The following is an 11,707-nucleotide window of genomic DNA, read 5'->3' as shown; positions in this document are numbered from 1 at the left end:
CGGGGAGTCCGTCCCGGACAAAATGGGGGCGAGCGCGACCAACATTTTCAAAAAAGTCGCCGCTCACGCGGCTCCCATGCCGTACAAAATGAGGCCCGCCTCGCCACCACCTTGGACAAAATGGAGGCCAGCTTGGCTTCCTCATTGGACAAATTGGAGGCCAAATTGGCCACCACCTTGGACGAAATGGAGGTCAACTTGGCCACCACCTTGGACGAAATGGAGGTCAGCCAGGCCTACATTTTGGAAAAATGGCGGCTGCGCCAGCCGCCATCTTGGTCAGATGGCGGCAGGTAGCCAACCGAGTGTCCCCAGTGATCCCGCAGTCAACCCAGAATGATGCCAGGGTGCAGCCTGGGTTCCCAGGTTGCACCCAGTCATGCCAGAATGATGCCAGAGTGGCGGTCTTTATCATCAGACCACCACCACCACCAACAACAACTTGTGTTTATAATATATATATATTACCTGTATATTTATGATGTATTTACATATTTTGAAGTGTATTTGCACAGGGGCAGCACGGCTGCAGGTACGGCAGCCGGGCTTGGACCAAATGGAGGCCAGCGGGGAGTCCGTCCCGGACAAAATGGGGGCGAGCGCGACCAACATTTTCAAAAAAGTCGCCGCTCTCGCGGCTCCCTTGCCGTACAAAATGAGGCCCGCCTCGCCACCACCTTGGATAAAATGGAGGCCAGCTTGGCTACCTCATTGGACAAAATGGAGGCCAACTTGGCCACCACCTTGGACGAAATGGAGGTCAGCCAGGCCTACATTTTGGAAAAATGGCGGCTGCGCCAGCCGCCATCTTGGTCAGATGGCGGCAGGTAGCCAACCGAGTGTCCCCAGTGATCCCGCAGTCAACCCAGAATGATGCCAGGGTGCAGCCTGGGTTCCCAGGTTGCACCCAGTCATGCCAGAATGATGCCAGAGTGGCGGTCTTTATCATCAGACCACCACCAACAACAACTTGTGTTTATAATATATATATATTACCTGTATATTTATGATGTATTTACATATTTTGAAGTGTATTTGCACAGGGGCAGCACGGCTGCAGGTACGGCAGCCGGGCTTGGACCAAATGGAGGCCAGCGGGGAGTCCGTCCCGGACAAAATGGGGGCGAGCGCGACCAACATTTTCAAAAAAGTCGCCGCTCACGCGGCTCCCATGCCGTACAAAATGAGGCCCGCCTCGCCACCACCTTGGACAAAATGGAGGCCAGCTTGGCTACCTCATTGGACAAAATGGAGGCCAACTTGGCCACCACCTTGGACGAAATGGAGGTCAGCCAGGCCTACATTTTGGAAAAATGGCGGCTGCGCCAGCCGCCATCTTGGTCAGATGGCGGCAGGTAGCCAACCGAGTGTCCCCAGTGATCCCGCAGTCAACCCAGAATGATGCCAGGGTGCAGCCTGGGTTCCCAGGTTGCACCCAGTCATGCCAGAATGATGCCAGAGTGGCGGTCTTTATCATCAGACCACCACCAACAACAACTTGTGTTTATAATATATATATATTACCTGTATATTTATGATGTATTTACATATTTTGAAGTGTATTTGCACAGGGGCAGCACGGCTGCAGGTACGGCAGCCGGGCTTGGACCAAATGGAGGCCAGCGGGGAGTCCGTCCCGGACAAAATGGGGGCGAGCGCGACCAACATTTTCAAAAAAGTCGCCGCTCACGCGGCTCCCATGCCGTACAAAATGAGGCCCGCCTCGCCACCACCTTGGACAAAATGGAGGCCAGCTTGGCTTCCTCATTGGACAAATTGGAGGCCAAATTGGCCACCACCTTGGACGAAATGGAGGTCAACTTGGCCACCACCTTGGACGAAATGGAGGTCAGCCAGGCCTACATTTTGGAAAAATGGCGGCTGCGCCAGCCGCCATCTTGTCAGATGGCGGCAGGTAGCCAACCGAGTGTCCCCAGTGATCCCGCAGTCAACCCAGAATGATGCCAGGGTGCAGCCTGGGTTCCCAGGTTGCACCCAGTCATGCCAGAATGATGCCAGAGTGGCGGTCTTTATCATCAGACCACCACCACCACCAACAACAACTTGTGTTTATAATATATATATATTACCTGTATATTTATGATGTATTTACATATTTTGAAGTGTATTTGCACAGGGGCAGCACGGCTGCAGGTACGGCAGCCGGGCTTGGACCAAATGGAGGCCAGCGGGGAGTCCGTCCCGGACAAAATGGGGGCGAGCGCGACCAACATTTTCAAAAAAGTCGCCGCTCTCGCGGCTCCCTTGCCGTACAAAATGAGGCCCGCCTCGCCACCACCTTGGATAAAATGGAGGCCAGCTTGGCTACCTCATTGGACAAAATGGATGCCAACTTGGCCACCACCTTGGACGAAATGGAGGTCAGCCAGGCCTACATTTTGGAAAAATGGCGGCTGCGCCAGCCGCCATCTTGGTCAGATGGCGGCAGGTAGCCAACCGAGTGTCCCCAGTGATCCCGCAGTCAACCCAGAATGATGCCAGGGTGCAGCCTGGGTTCCCAGGTTGCACCCAGTCATGCCAGAATGATGCCAGAGTGGCGGTCTTTATCATCAGACCACCACCAACAACAACTTGTGTTTATAATATATATATATTACCTGTATATTTATGATGTATTTACATATTTTGAAGTGTATTTGCACAGGGGCAGCACGGCTGCAGGTACGGCAGCCGGGCTTGGACCAAATGGAGGCCAGCGGGGAGTCCGTCCCGGACAAAATGGGGGCGAGCGCGACCAACATTTTCAAAAAAGTCGCCGCTCACGCGGCTCCCATGCCGTACAAAATGAGGCCCGCCTCGCCACCACCTTGGACAAAATGGAGGCCAGCTTGGCTACCTCATTGGACAAAATGGAGGCCAACTTGGCCACCACCTTGGACGAAATGGAGGTCAGCCAGGCCTACATTTTGGAAAAATGGCGGCTGCGCCAGCCGCCATCTTGGTCAGATGGCGGCAGGTAGCCAACCGAGTGTCCCCAGTGATCCCGCAGTCAACCCAGAATGATGCCAGGGTGCAGCCTGGGTTCCCAGGTTGCACCCAGTCATGCCAGAATGATGCCAGAGTGGCGGTCTTTATCATCAGACCACCACCAACAACAACTTGTGTTTATAATATATATATATTACCTGTATATTTATGATGTATTTACATATTTTGAAGTGTATTTGCACAGGGGCAGCACGGCTGCAGGTACGGCAGCCGGGCTTGGACCAAATGGAGGCCAGCGGGGAGTCCGTCCCGGACAAAATGGGGGCGAGCGCGACCAACATTTTCAAAAAAGTCGCCGCTCACGCGGCTCCCATGCCGTACAAAATGAGGCCCGCCTCGCCACCACCTTGGACAAAATGGAGGCCAGCTTGGCTTCCTCATTGGACAAATTGGAGGCCAAATTGGCCACCACCTTGGACGAAATGGAGGTCAACTTGGCCACCACCTTGGACGAAATGGAGGTCAGCCAGGCCTACATTTTGGAAAAATGGCGGCTGCGCCAGCCGCCATCTTGGTCAGATGGCGGCAGGTAGCCAACCGAGTGTCCCCAGTGATCCCGCAGTCAACCCAGAATGATGCCAGGGTGCAGCCTGGGTTCCCAGGTTGCACCCAGTCATGCCAGAATGATGCCAGAGTGGCGGTCTTTATCATCAGACCACCACCACCACCAACAACAACTTGTGTTTATAATATATATATATTACCTGTATATTTATGATGTATTTACATATTTTGAAGTGTATTTGCACAGGGGCAGCACGGCTGCAGGTACGGCAGCCGGGCTTGGACCAAATGGAGGCCAGCGGGGAGTCCGTCCCGGACAAAATGGGGGCGAGCGCGACCAACATTTTCAAAAAAGTCGCCGCTCTCGCGGCTCCCTTGCCGTACAAAATGAGGCCCGCCTCGCCACCACCTTGGATAAAATGGAGGCCAGCTTGGCTACCTCATTGGACAAAATGGAGGCCAACTTGGCCACCACCTTGGACGAAATGGAGGTCAGCCAGGCCTACATTTTGGAAAAATGGCGGCTGCGCCAGCCGCCATCTTGGTCAGATGGCGGCAGGTAGCCAACCGAGTGTCCCCAGTGATCCCGCAGTCAACCCAGAATGATGCCAGGGTGCAGCCTGGGTTCCCAGGTTGCACCCAGTCATGCCAGAATGATGCCAGAGTGGCGGTCTTTATCATCAGACCACCACCAACAACAACTTGTGTTTATAATATATATATATTACCTGTATATTTATGATGTATTTACATATTTTGAAGTGTATTTGCACAGGGGCAGCACGGCTGCAGGTTACGGCAGCCGGGCTTGGACCAAATGGAGGCCAGCGGGGAGTCCGTCCCGGACAAAATGGGGGCGAGCGCGACCAACATTTTCAAAAAAGTCGCCGCTCACGCGGCTCCCATGCCGTACAAAATGAGGCCCGCCTCGCCACCACCTTGGACAAAATGGAGGCCAGCTTGGCTACCTCATTGGACAAAATGGAGGCCAACTTGGCCACCACCTTGGACGAAATGGAGGTCAGCCAGGCCTACATTTTGGAAAAATGGCGGCTGCGCCAGCCGCCATCTTGGTCAGATGGCGGCAGGTAGCCAACCGAGTGTCCCCAGTGATCCCGCAGTCAACCCAGAATGATGCCAGGGTGCAGCCTGGGTTCCCAGGTTGCACCCAGTCATGCCAGAATGATGCCAGAGTGGCGGTCTTTATCATCAGACCACCACCAACAACAACTTGTGTTTATAATATATATATATTACCTGTATATTTATGATGTATTTACATATTTTGAAGTGTATTTGCACAGGGGCAGCACGGCTGCAGGTACGGCAGCCGGGCTTGGACCAAATGGAGGCCAGCGGGGAGTCCGTCCCGGACAAAATGGGGGCGAGCGCGACCAACATTTTCAAAAAAGTCGCCGCTCACGCGGCTCACATGCCGTACAAAATGAGGCCCGCCTCGCCACCACCTTGGACAAAATGGAGGCCAGCTTGGCTTCCTCATTGGACAAATTGGAGGCCAAATTGGCCACCACCTTGGACGAAATGGAGGTCAACTTGGCCACCACCTTGGACGAAATGGAGGTCAGCCAGGCCTACATTTTGGAAAAATGGCGGCTGCGCCAGCCGCCATCTTGGTCAGATGGCGGCAGGTAGCCAACCGAGTGTCCCCAGTGATCCCGCAGTCAACCCAGAATGATGCCAGGGTGCAGCCTGGGTTCCCAGGTTGCACCCAGTCATGCCAGAATGATGCCAGAGTGGCGGTCTTTATCATCAGACCACCACCACCACCAACAACAACTTGTGTTTATAATATATATATATTACCTGTATATTTATGATGTATTTACATATTTTGAAGTGTATTTGCACAGGGGCAGCACGGCTGCAGGTACGGCAGCCGGGCTTGGACCAAATGGAGGCCAGCGGGGAGTCCGTCCCGGACAAAATGGGGGCGAGCGCGACCAACATTTTCAAAAAAGTCGCCGCTCTCGCGGCTCCCTTGCCGTACAAAATGAGGCCCGCCTCGCCACCACCTTGGATAAAATGGAGGCCAGCTTGGCTACCTCATTGGACAAAATGGAGGCCAACTTGGCCACCACCTTGGACGAAATGGAGGTCAGCCAGGCCTACATTTTGGAAAAATGGCGGCTGCGCCAGCCGCCATCTTGGTCAGATGGCGGCAGGTAGCCAACCGAGTGTCCCCAGTGATCCCGCAGTCAACCCAGAATGATGCCAGGGTGCAGCCTGGGTTCCCAGGTTGCACCCAGTCATGCCAGAATGATGCCAGAGTGGCGGTCTTTATCATCAGACCACCACCAACAACAACTTGTGTTTATAATATATATATATTACCTGTATATTTATGATGTATTTACATATTTTGAAGTGTATTTGCACAGGGGCAGCACGGCTGCAGGTACGGCAGCCGGGCTTGGACCAAATGGAGGCCAGCGGGGAGTCCGTCCCGGACAAAATGGGGGCGAGCGCGACCAACATTTTCAAAAAAGTCGCCGCTCACGCGGCTCCCATGCCGTACAAAATGAGGCCCGCCTCGCCACCACCTTGGACAAAATGGAGGCCAGCTTGGCTACCTCATTGGACAAAATGGAGGCCAACTTGGCCACCACCTTGGACGAAATGGAGGTCAGCCAGGCCTACATTTTGGAAAAATGGCGGCTGCGCCAGCCGCCATCTTGGTCAGATGGCGGCAGGTAGCCAACCGAGTGTCCCCAGTGATCCCGCAGTCAACCCAGAATGATGCCAGGGTGCAGCCTGGGTTCCCAGGTTGCACCCAGTCATGCCAGAATGATGCCAGAGTGGCGGTCTTTATCATCAGACCACCACCAACAACAACTTGTGTTTATAATATATATATATTACCTGTATATTTATGATGTATTTACATATTTTGAAGTGTATTTGCACAGGGGCAGCACGGCTGCAGGTACGGCAGCCGGGCTTGGACCAAATGGAGGCCAGCGGGGAGTCCGTCCCGGACAAAATGGGGGCGAGCGCGACCAACATTTTCAAAAAAGTCGCCGCTCACGCGGCTCCCATGCCGTACAAAATGAGGCCCGCCTCGCCACCACCTTGGACAAAATGGAGGCCAGCTTGGCTTCCTCATTGGACAAATTGGAGGCCAAATTGGCCACCACCTTGGACGAAATGGAGGTCAACTTGGCCACCACCTTGGACGAAATGGAGGTCAGCCAGGCCTACATTTTGGAAAAATGGCGGCTGCGCCAGCCGCCATCTTGGTCAGATGGCGGCAGGTAGCCAACCGAGTGTCCCCAGTGATCCCGCAGTCAACCCAGAATGATGCCAGGGTGCAGCCTGGGTTCCCAGGTTGCACCCAGTCATGCCAGAATGATGCCAGAGTGGCGGTCTTTATCATCAGACCACCACCACCACCAACAACAACTTGTGTTTATAATATATATATATTACCTGTATATTTATGATGTATTTACATATTTTGAAGTGTATTTGCACAGGGGCAGCACGGCTGCAGGTACGGCAGCCGGGCTTGGACCAAATGGAGGCCAGCGGGGAGTCCGTCCCGGACAAAATGGGGGCGAGCGCGACCAACATTTTCAAAAAAGTCGCCGCTCTCGCGGCTCCCTTGCCGTACAAAATGAGGCCCGCCTCGCCACCACCTTGGATAAAATGGAGGCCAGCTTGGCTACCTCATTGGACAAAATGGAGGCCAACTTGGCCACCACCTTGGACGAAATGGAGGTCAGCCAGGCCTACATTTTGGAAAAATGGCGGCTGCGCCAGCCGCCATCTTGGTCAGATGGCGGCAGGTAGCCAACCGAGTGTCCCCAGTGATCCCGCAGTCAACCCAGAATGATGCCAGGGTGCAGCCTGGGTTCCCAGGTTGCACCCAGTCATGCCAGAATGATGCCAGAGTGGCGGTCTTTATCATCAGACCACCACCAACAACAACTTGTGTTTATAATATATATATATTACCTGTATATTTATGATGTATTTACATATTTTGAAGTGTATTTGCACAGGGGCAGCACGGCTGCAGGTACGGCAGCCGGGCTTGGACCAAATGGAGGCCAGCGGGGAGTCCGTCCCGGACAAAATGGGGGCGAGCGCGACCAACATTTTCAAAAAAGTCGCCGCTCACGCGGCTCCCATGCCGTACAAAATGAGGCCCGCCTCGCCACCACCTTGGACAAAATGGAGGCCAGCTTGGCTACCTCATTGGACAAAATGGAGGCCAACTTGGCCACCACCTTGGACGAAATGGAGGTCAGCCAGGCCTACATTTTGGAAAAATGGCGGCTGCGCCAGCCGCCATCTTGGTCAGATGGCGGCAGGTAGCCAACCGAGTGTCCCCAGTGATCCCGCAGTCAACCCAGAATGATGCCAGGGTGCAGCCTGGGTTCCCAGGTTGCACCCAGTCATGCCAGAATGATGCCAGAGTGGCGGTCTTTATCATCAGACCACCACCAACAACAACTTGTGTTTATAATATATATATATTACCTGTATATTTATGATGTATTTACATATTTTGAAGTGTATTTGCACAGGGGCAGCACGGCTGCAGGTACGGCAGCCGGGCTTGGACCAAATGGAGGCCAGCGGGGAGTCCGTCCCGGACAAAATGGGGGCGAGCGCGACCAACATTTTCAAAAAAGTCGCCGCTCACGCGGCTCACATGCCGTACAAAATGAGGCCCGCCTCGCCACCACCTTGGACAAAATGGAGGCCAGCTTGGCTACCTCATTGGACAAAATGGAGGCCAACTTGGCCACCACCTTGGACGAAATGGAGGTCAGCCAGGCCTACATTTTGGAAAAATGGCGGCTGCGCCAGCCGCCATCTTGGTCAGATGGCGGCAGGTAGCCAACCGAGTGTCCCCAGTGATCCCGCAGTCAACCCAGAATGATGCCAGGGTGCAGCCTGGGTTCCCAGGTTGCACCCAGTCATGCCAGAATGATGCCAGAGTGGCGGTCTTTATCATCAGACCACCACCAACAACAACTTGTGTTTATAATATATATATATTACCTGTATATTTATGATGTATTTACATATTTTGAAGTGTATTTGCACAGGGGCAGCACGGCTGCAGGTACGGCAGCCGGGCTTGGACCAAATGGAGGCCAGCGGGGAGTCCGTCCCGGACAAAATGGGGGCGAGCGCGACCAACATTTTCAAAAAAGTCGCCGCTCTCGCGGCTCCCTTGCCGTACAAAATGAGGCCCGCCTCGCCACCACCTTGGATAAAATGGAGGCCAGCTTGGCTACCTCATTGGACAAAATGGAGGCCAACTTGGCCACCACCTTGGACGAAATGGAGGTCAGCCAGGCCTACATTTTGGAAAAATGGCGGCTGCGCCAGCCGCCATCTTGGTCAGATGGCGGCAGGTAGCCAACCGAGTGTCCCCAGTGATCCCGCAGTCAACCCAGAATGATGCCAGGGTGCAGCCTGGGTTCCCAGGTTGCACCCAGTCATGCCAGAATGATGCCAGAGTGGCGGTCTTTATCATCAGACCACCACCAACAACAACTTGTGTTTATAATATATATATATTACCTGTATATTTATGATGTATTTACATATTTTGAAGTGTATTTGCACAGGGGCAGCACGGCTGCAGGTACGGCAGCCGGGCTTGGACCAAATGGAGGCCAGCGGGGAGTCCGTCCCGGACAAAATGGGGGCGAGCGCGACCAACATTTTCAAAAAAGTCGCCGCTCACGCGGCTCCCATGCCGTACAAAATGAGGCCCGCCTCGCCACCACCTTGGACAAAATGGAGGCCAGCTTGGCTTCCTCATTGGACAAATTGGAGGCCAAATTGGCCACCACCTTGGACGAAATGGAGGTCAACTTGGCCACCACCTTGGACGAAATGGAGGTCAGCCAGGCCTACATTTTGGAAAAATGGCGGCTGCGCCAGCCGCCATCTTGGTCAGATGGCGGCAGGTAGTCAACCGAGTGTCCCCAGTGATCCCGCAGTCAACCCAGAATGATGCCAGGGTGCAGCCTGGGTTCCCAGGTTGCACCCAGTCATGCCAGAATGATGCCAGAGTGGCGGTCTTTATCATCAGACCACCACCAACAACAACTTGTGTTTATAATATATATATATTACCTGTATATTTATGATGTATTTACATATTTTGAAGTGTATTTGCACAGGGGCAGCACGGCTGCAGGTACGGCAGCCGGGCTTGGACCAAATGGAGGCCAGCGGGGAGTCCGTCCCGGACAAAATGGGGGCGAGCGCGACCAACATTTTCAAAAAAGTCGCCGCTCTCGCGGCTCCCTTGCCGTACAAAATGAGGCCCGCCTCGCCACCACCTTGGATAAAATGGAGGCCAGCTTGGCTACCTCATTGGACAAAATGGAGGCCAACTTGGCCACCACCTTGGACGAAATGGAGGTCAGCCAGGCCTACATTTTGGAAAAATGGCGGCTGCGCCAGCCGCCATCTTGGTCAGATGGCGGCAGGTAGCCAACCGAGTGTCCCCAGTGATCCCGCAGTCAACCCAGAATGATGCCAGGGTGCAGCCTGGGTTCCCAGGTTGCACCCAGTCATGCCAGAATGATGCCAGAGTGGCGGTCTTTATCATCAGACCACCACCAACAACAACTTGTGTTTATAATATATATATATTACCTGTATATTTATGATGTATTTACATATTTTGAAGTGTATTTGCACAGGGGCAGCACGGCTGCAGGTACGGCAGCCGGGCTTGGACCAAATGGAGGCCAGCGGGGAGTCCGTCCCGGACAAAATGGGGGCGAGCGCGACCAACATTTTCAAAAAAGTCGCCGCTCACGCGGCTCCCATGCCGTACAAAATGAGGCCCGCCTCGCCACCACCTTGGACAAAATGGAGGCCAGCTTGGCTACCTCATTGGACAAAATGGAGGCCAACTTGGCCACCACCTTGGACGAAATGGAGGTCAGCCAGGCCTACATTTTGGAAAAATGGCGGCTGCGCCAGCCGCCATCTTGGTCAGATGGCGGCAGGTAGCCAACCGAGTGTCCCCAGTGATCCCGCAGTCAACCCAGAATGATGCCAGGGTGCAGCCTGGGTTCCCAGGTTGCACCCAGTCATGCCAGAATGATGCCAGAGTGGCGGTCTTTATCATCAGACCACCACCAACAACAACTTGTGTTTATAATATATATATATTACCTGTATATTTATGATGTATTTACATATTTTGAAGTGTATTTGCACAGGGGCAGCACGGCTGCAGGTACGGCAGCCGGGCTTGGACCAAATGGAGGCCAGCGGGGAGTCCGTCCCGGACAAAATGGGGGCGAGCGCGACCAACATTTTCAAAAAAGTCGCCGCTCACGCGGCTCCCATGCCGTACAAAATGAGGCCCGCCTCGCCACCACCTTGGACAAAATGGAGGCCAGCTTGGCTACCTCATTGGACAAAATGGAGGCCAACTTGGCCACCACCTTGGACGAAATGGAGGTCAGCCAGGCCTACATTTTGGAAAAATGGCGGCTGCGCCAGCCGCCATCTTGGTCAGATGGCGGCAGGTAGCCAACCGAGTGTCCCCAGTGATCCCGCAGTCAACCCAGAATGATGCCAGGGTGCAGCCTGGGTTCCCAGGTTGCACCCAGTCATGCCAGAATGATGCCAGAGTGGCGGTCTTTATCATCAGACCACCACCAACAACAACTTGTGTTTATAATATATATATATTACCTGTATATTTATGATGTATTTACATATTTTGAAGTGTATTTGCACAGGGGCAGCACGGCTGCAGGTACGGCAGCCGGGCTTGGACCAAATGGAGGCCAGCGGGGAGTCCGTCCCGGACAAAATGGGGGCGAGCGCGACCAACATTTTCAAAAAAGTCGCCGCTCTCGCGGCTCCCTTGCCGTACAAAATGAGGCCCGCCTCGCCACCACCTTGGATAAAATGGAGGCCAGCTTGGCTACCTCATTGGACAAAATGGAGGCCAACTTGGCCACCACCTTGGACGAAATGGAGGTCAGCCAGGCCTACATTTTGGAAAAATGGCGGCTGCGCCAGCCGCCATCTTGGTCAGATGGCGGCAGGTAGCCAACCGAGTGTCCCCAGTGATCCCGCAGTCAACCCAGAATGATGCCAGGGTGCAGCCTGGGTTCCCAGGTTGCACCCAGTCATGCCAGAATGATGCCAGAGTGGCGGTCTTTATCATCAGACCACC

The sequence above is a fragment of the Heptranchias perlo genome, unplaced genomic scaffold (assembly GCF_035084215.1).
Source record: "Heptranchias perlo isolate sHepPer1 unplaced genomic scaffold, sHepPer1.hap1 HAP1_SCAFFOLD_113, whole genome shotgun sequence".
In the NCBI taxonomy this organism is placed as follows: Eukaryota; Metazoa; Chordata; class Chondrichthyes; order Hexanchiformes; family Hexanchidae; genus Heptranchias; species Heptranchias perlo.
Note: the sequence above shows the minus strand (reverse complement) of the source record.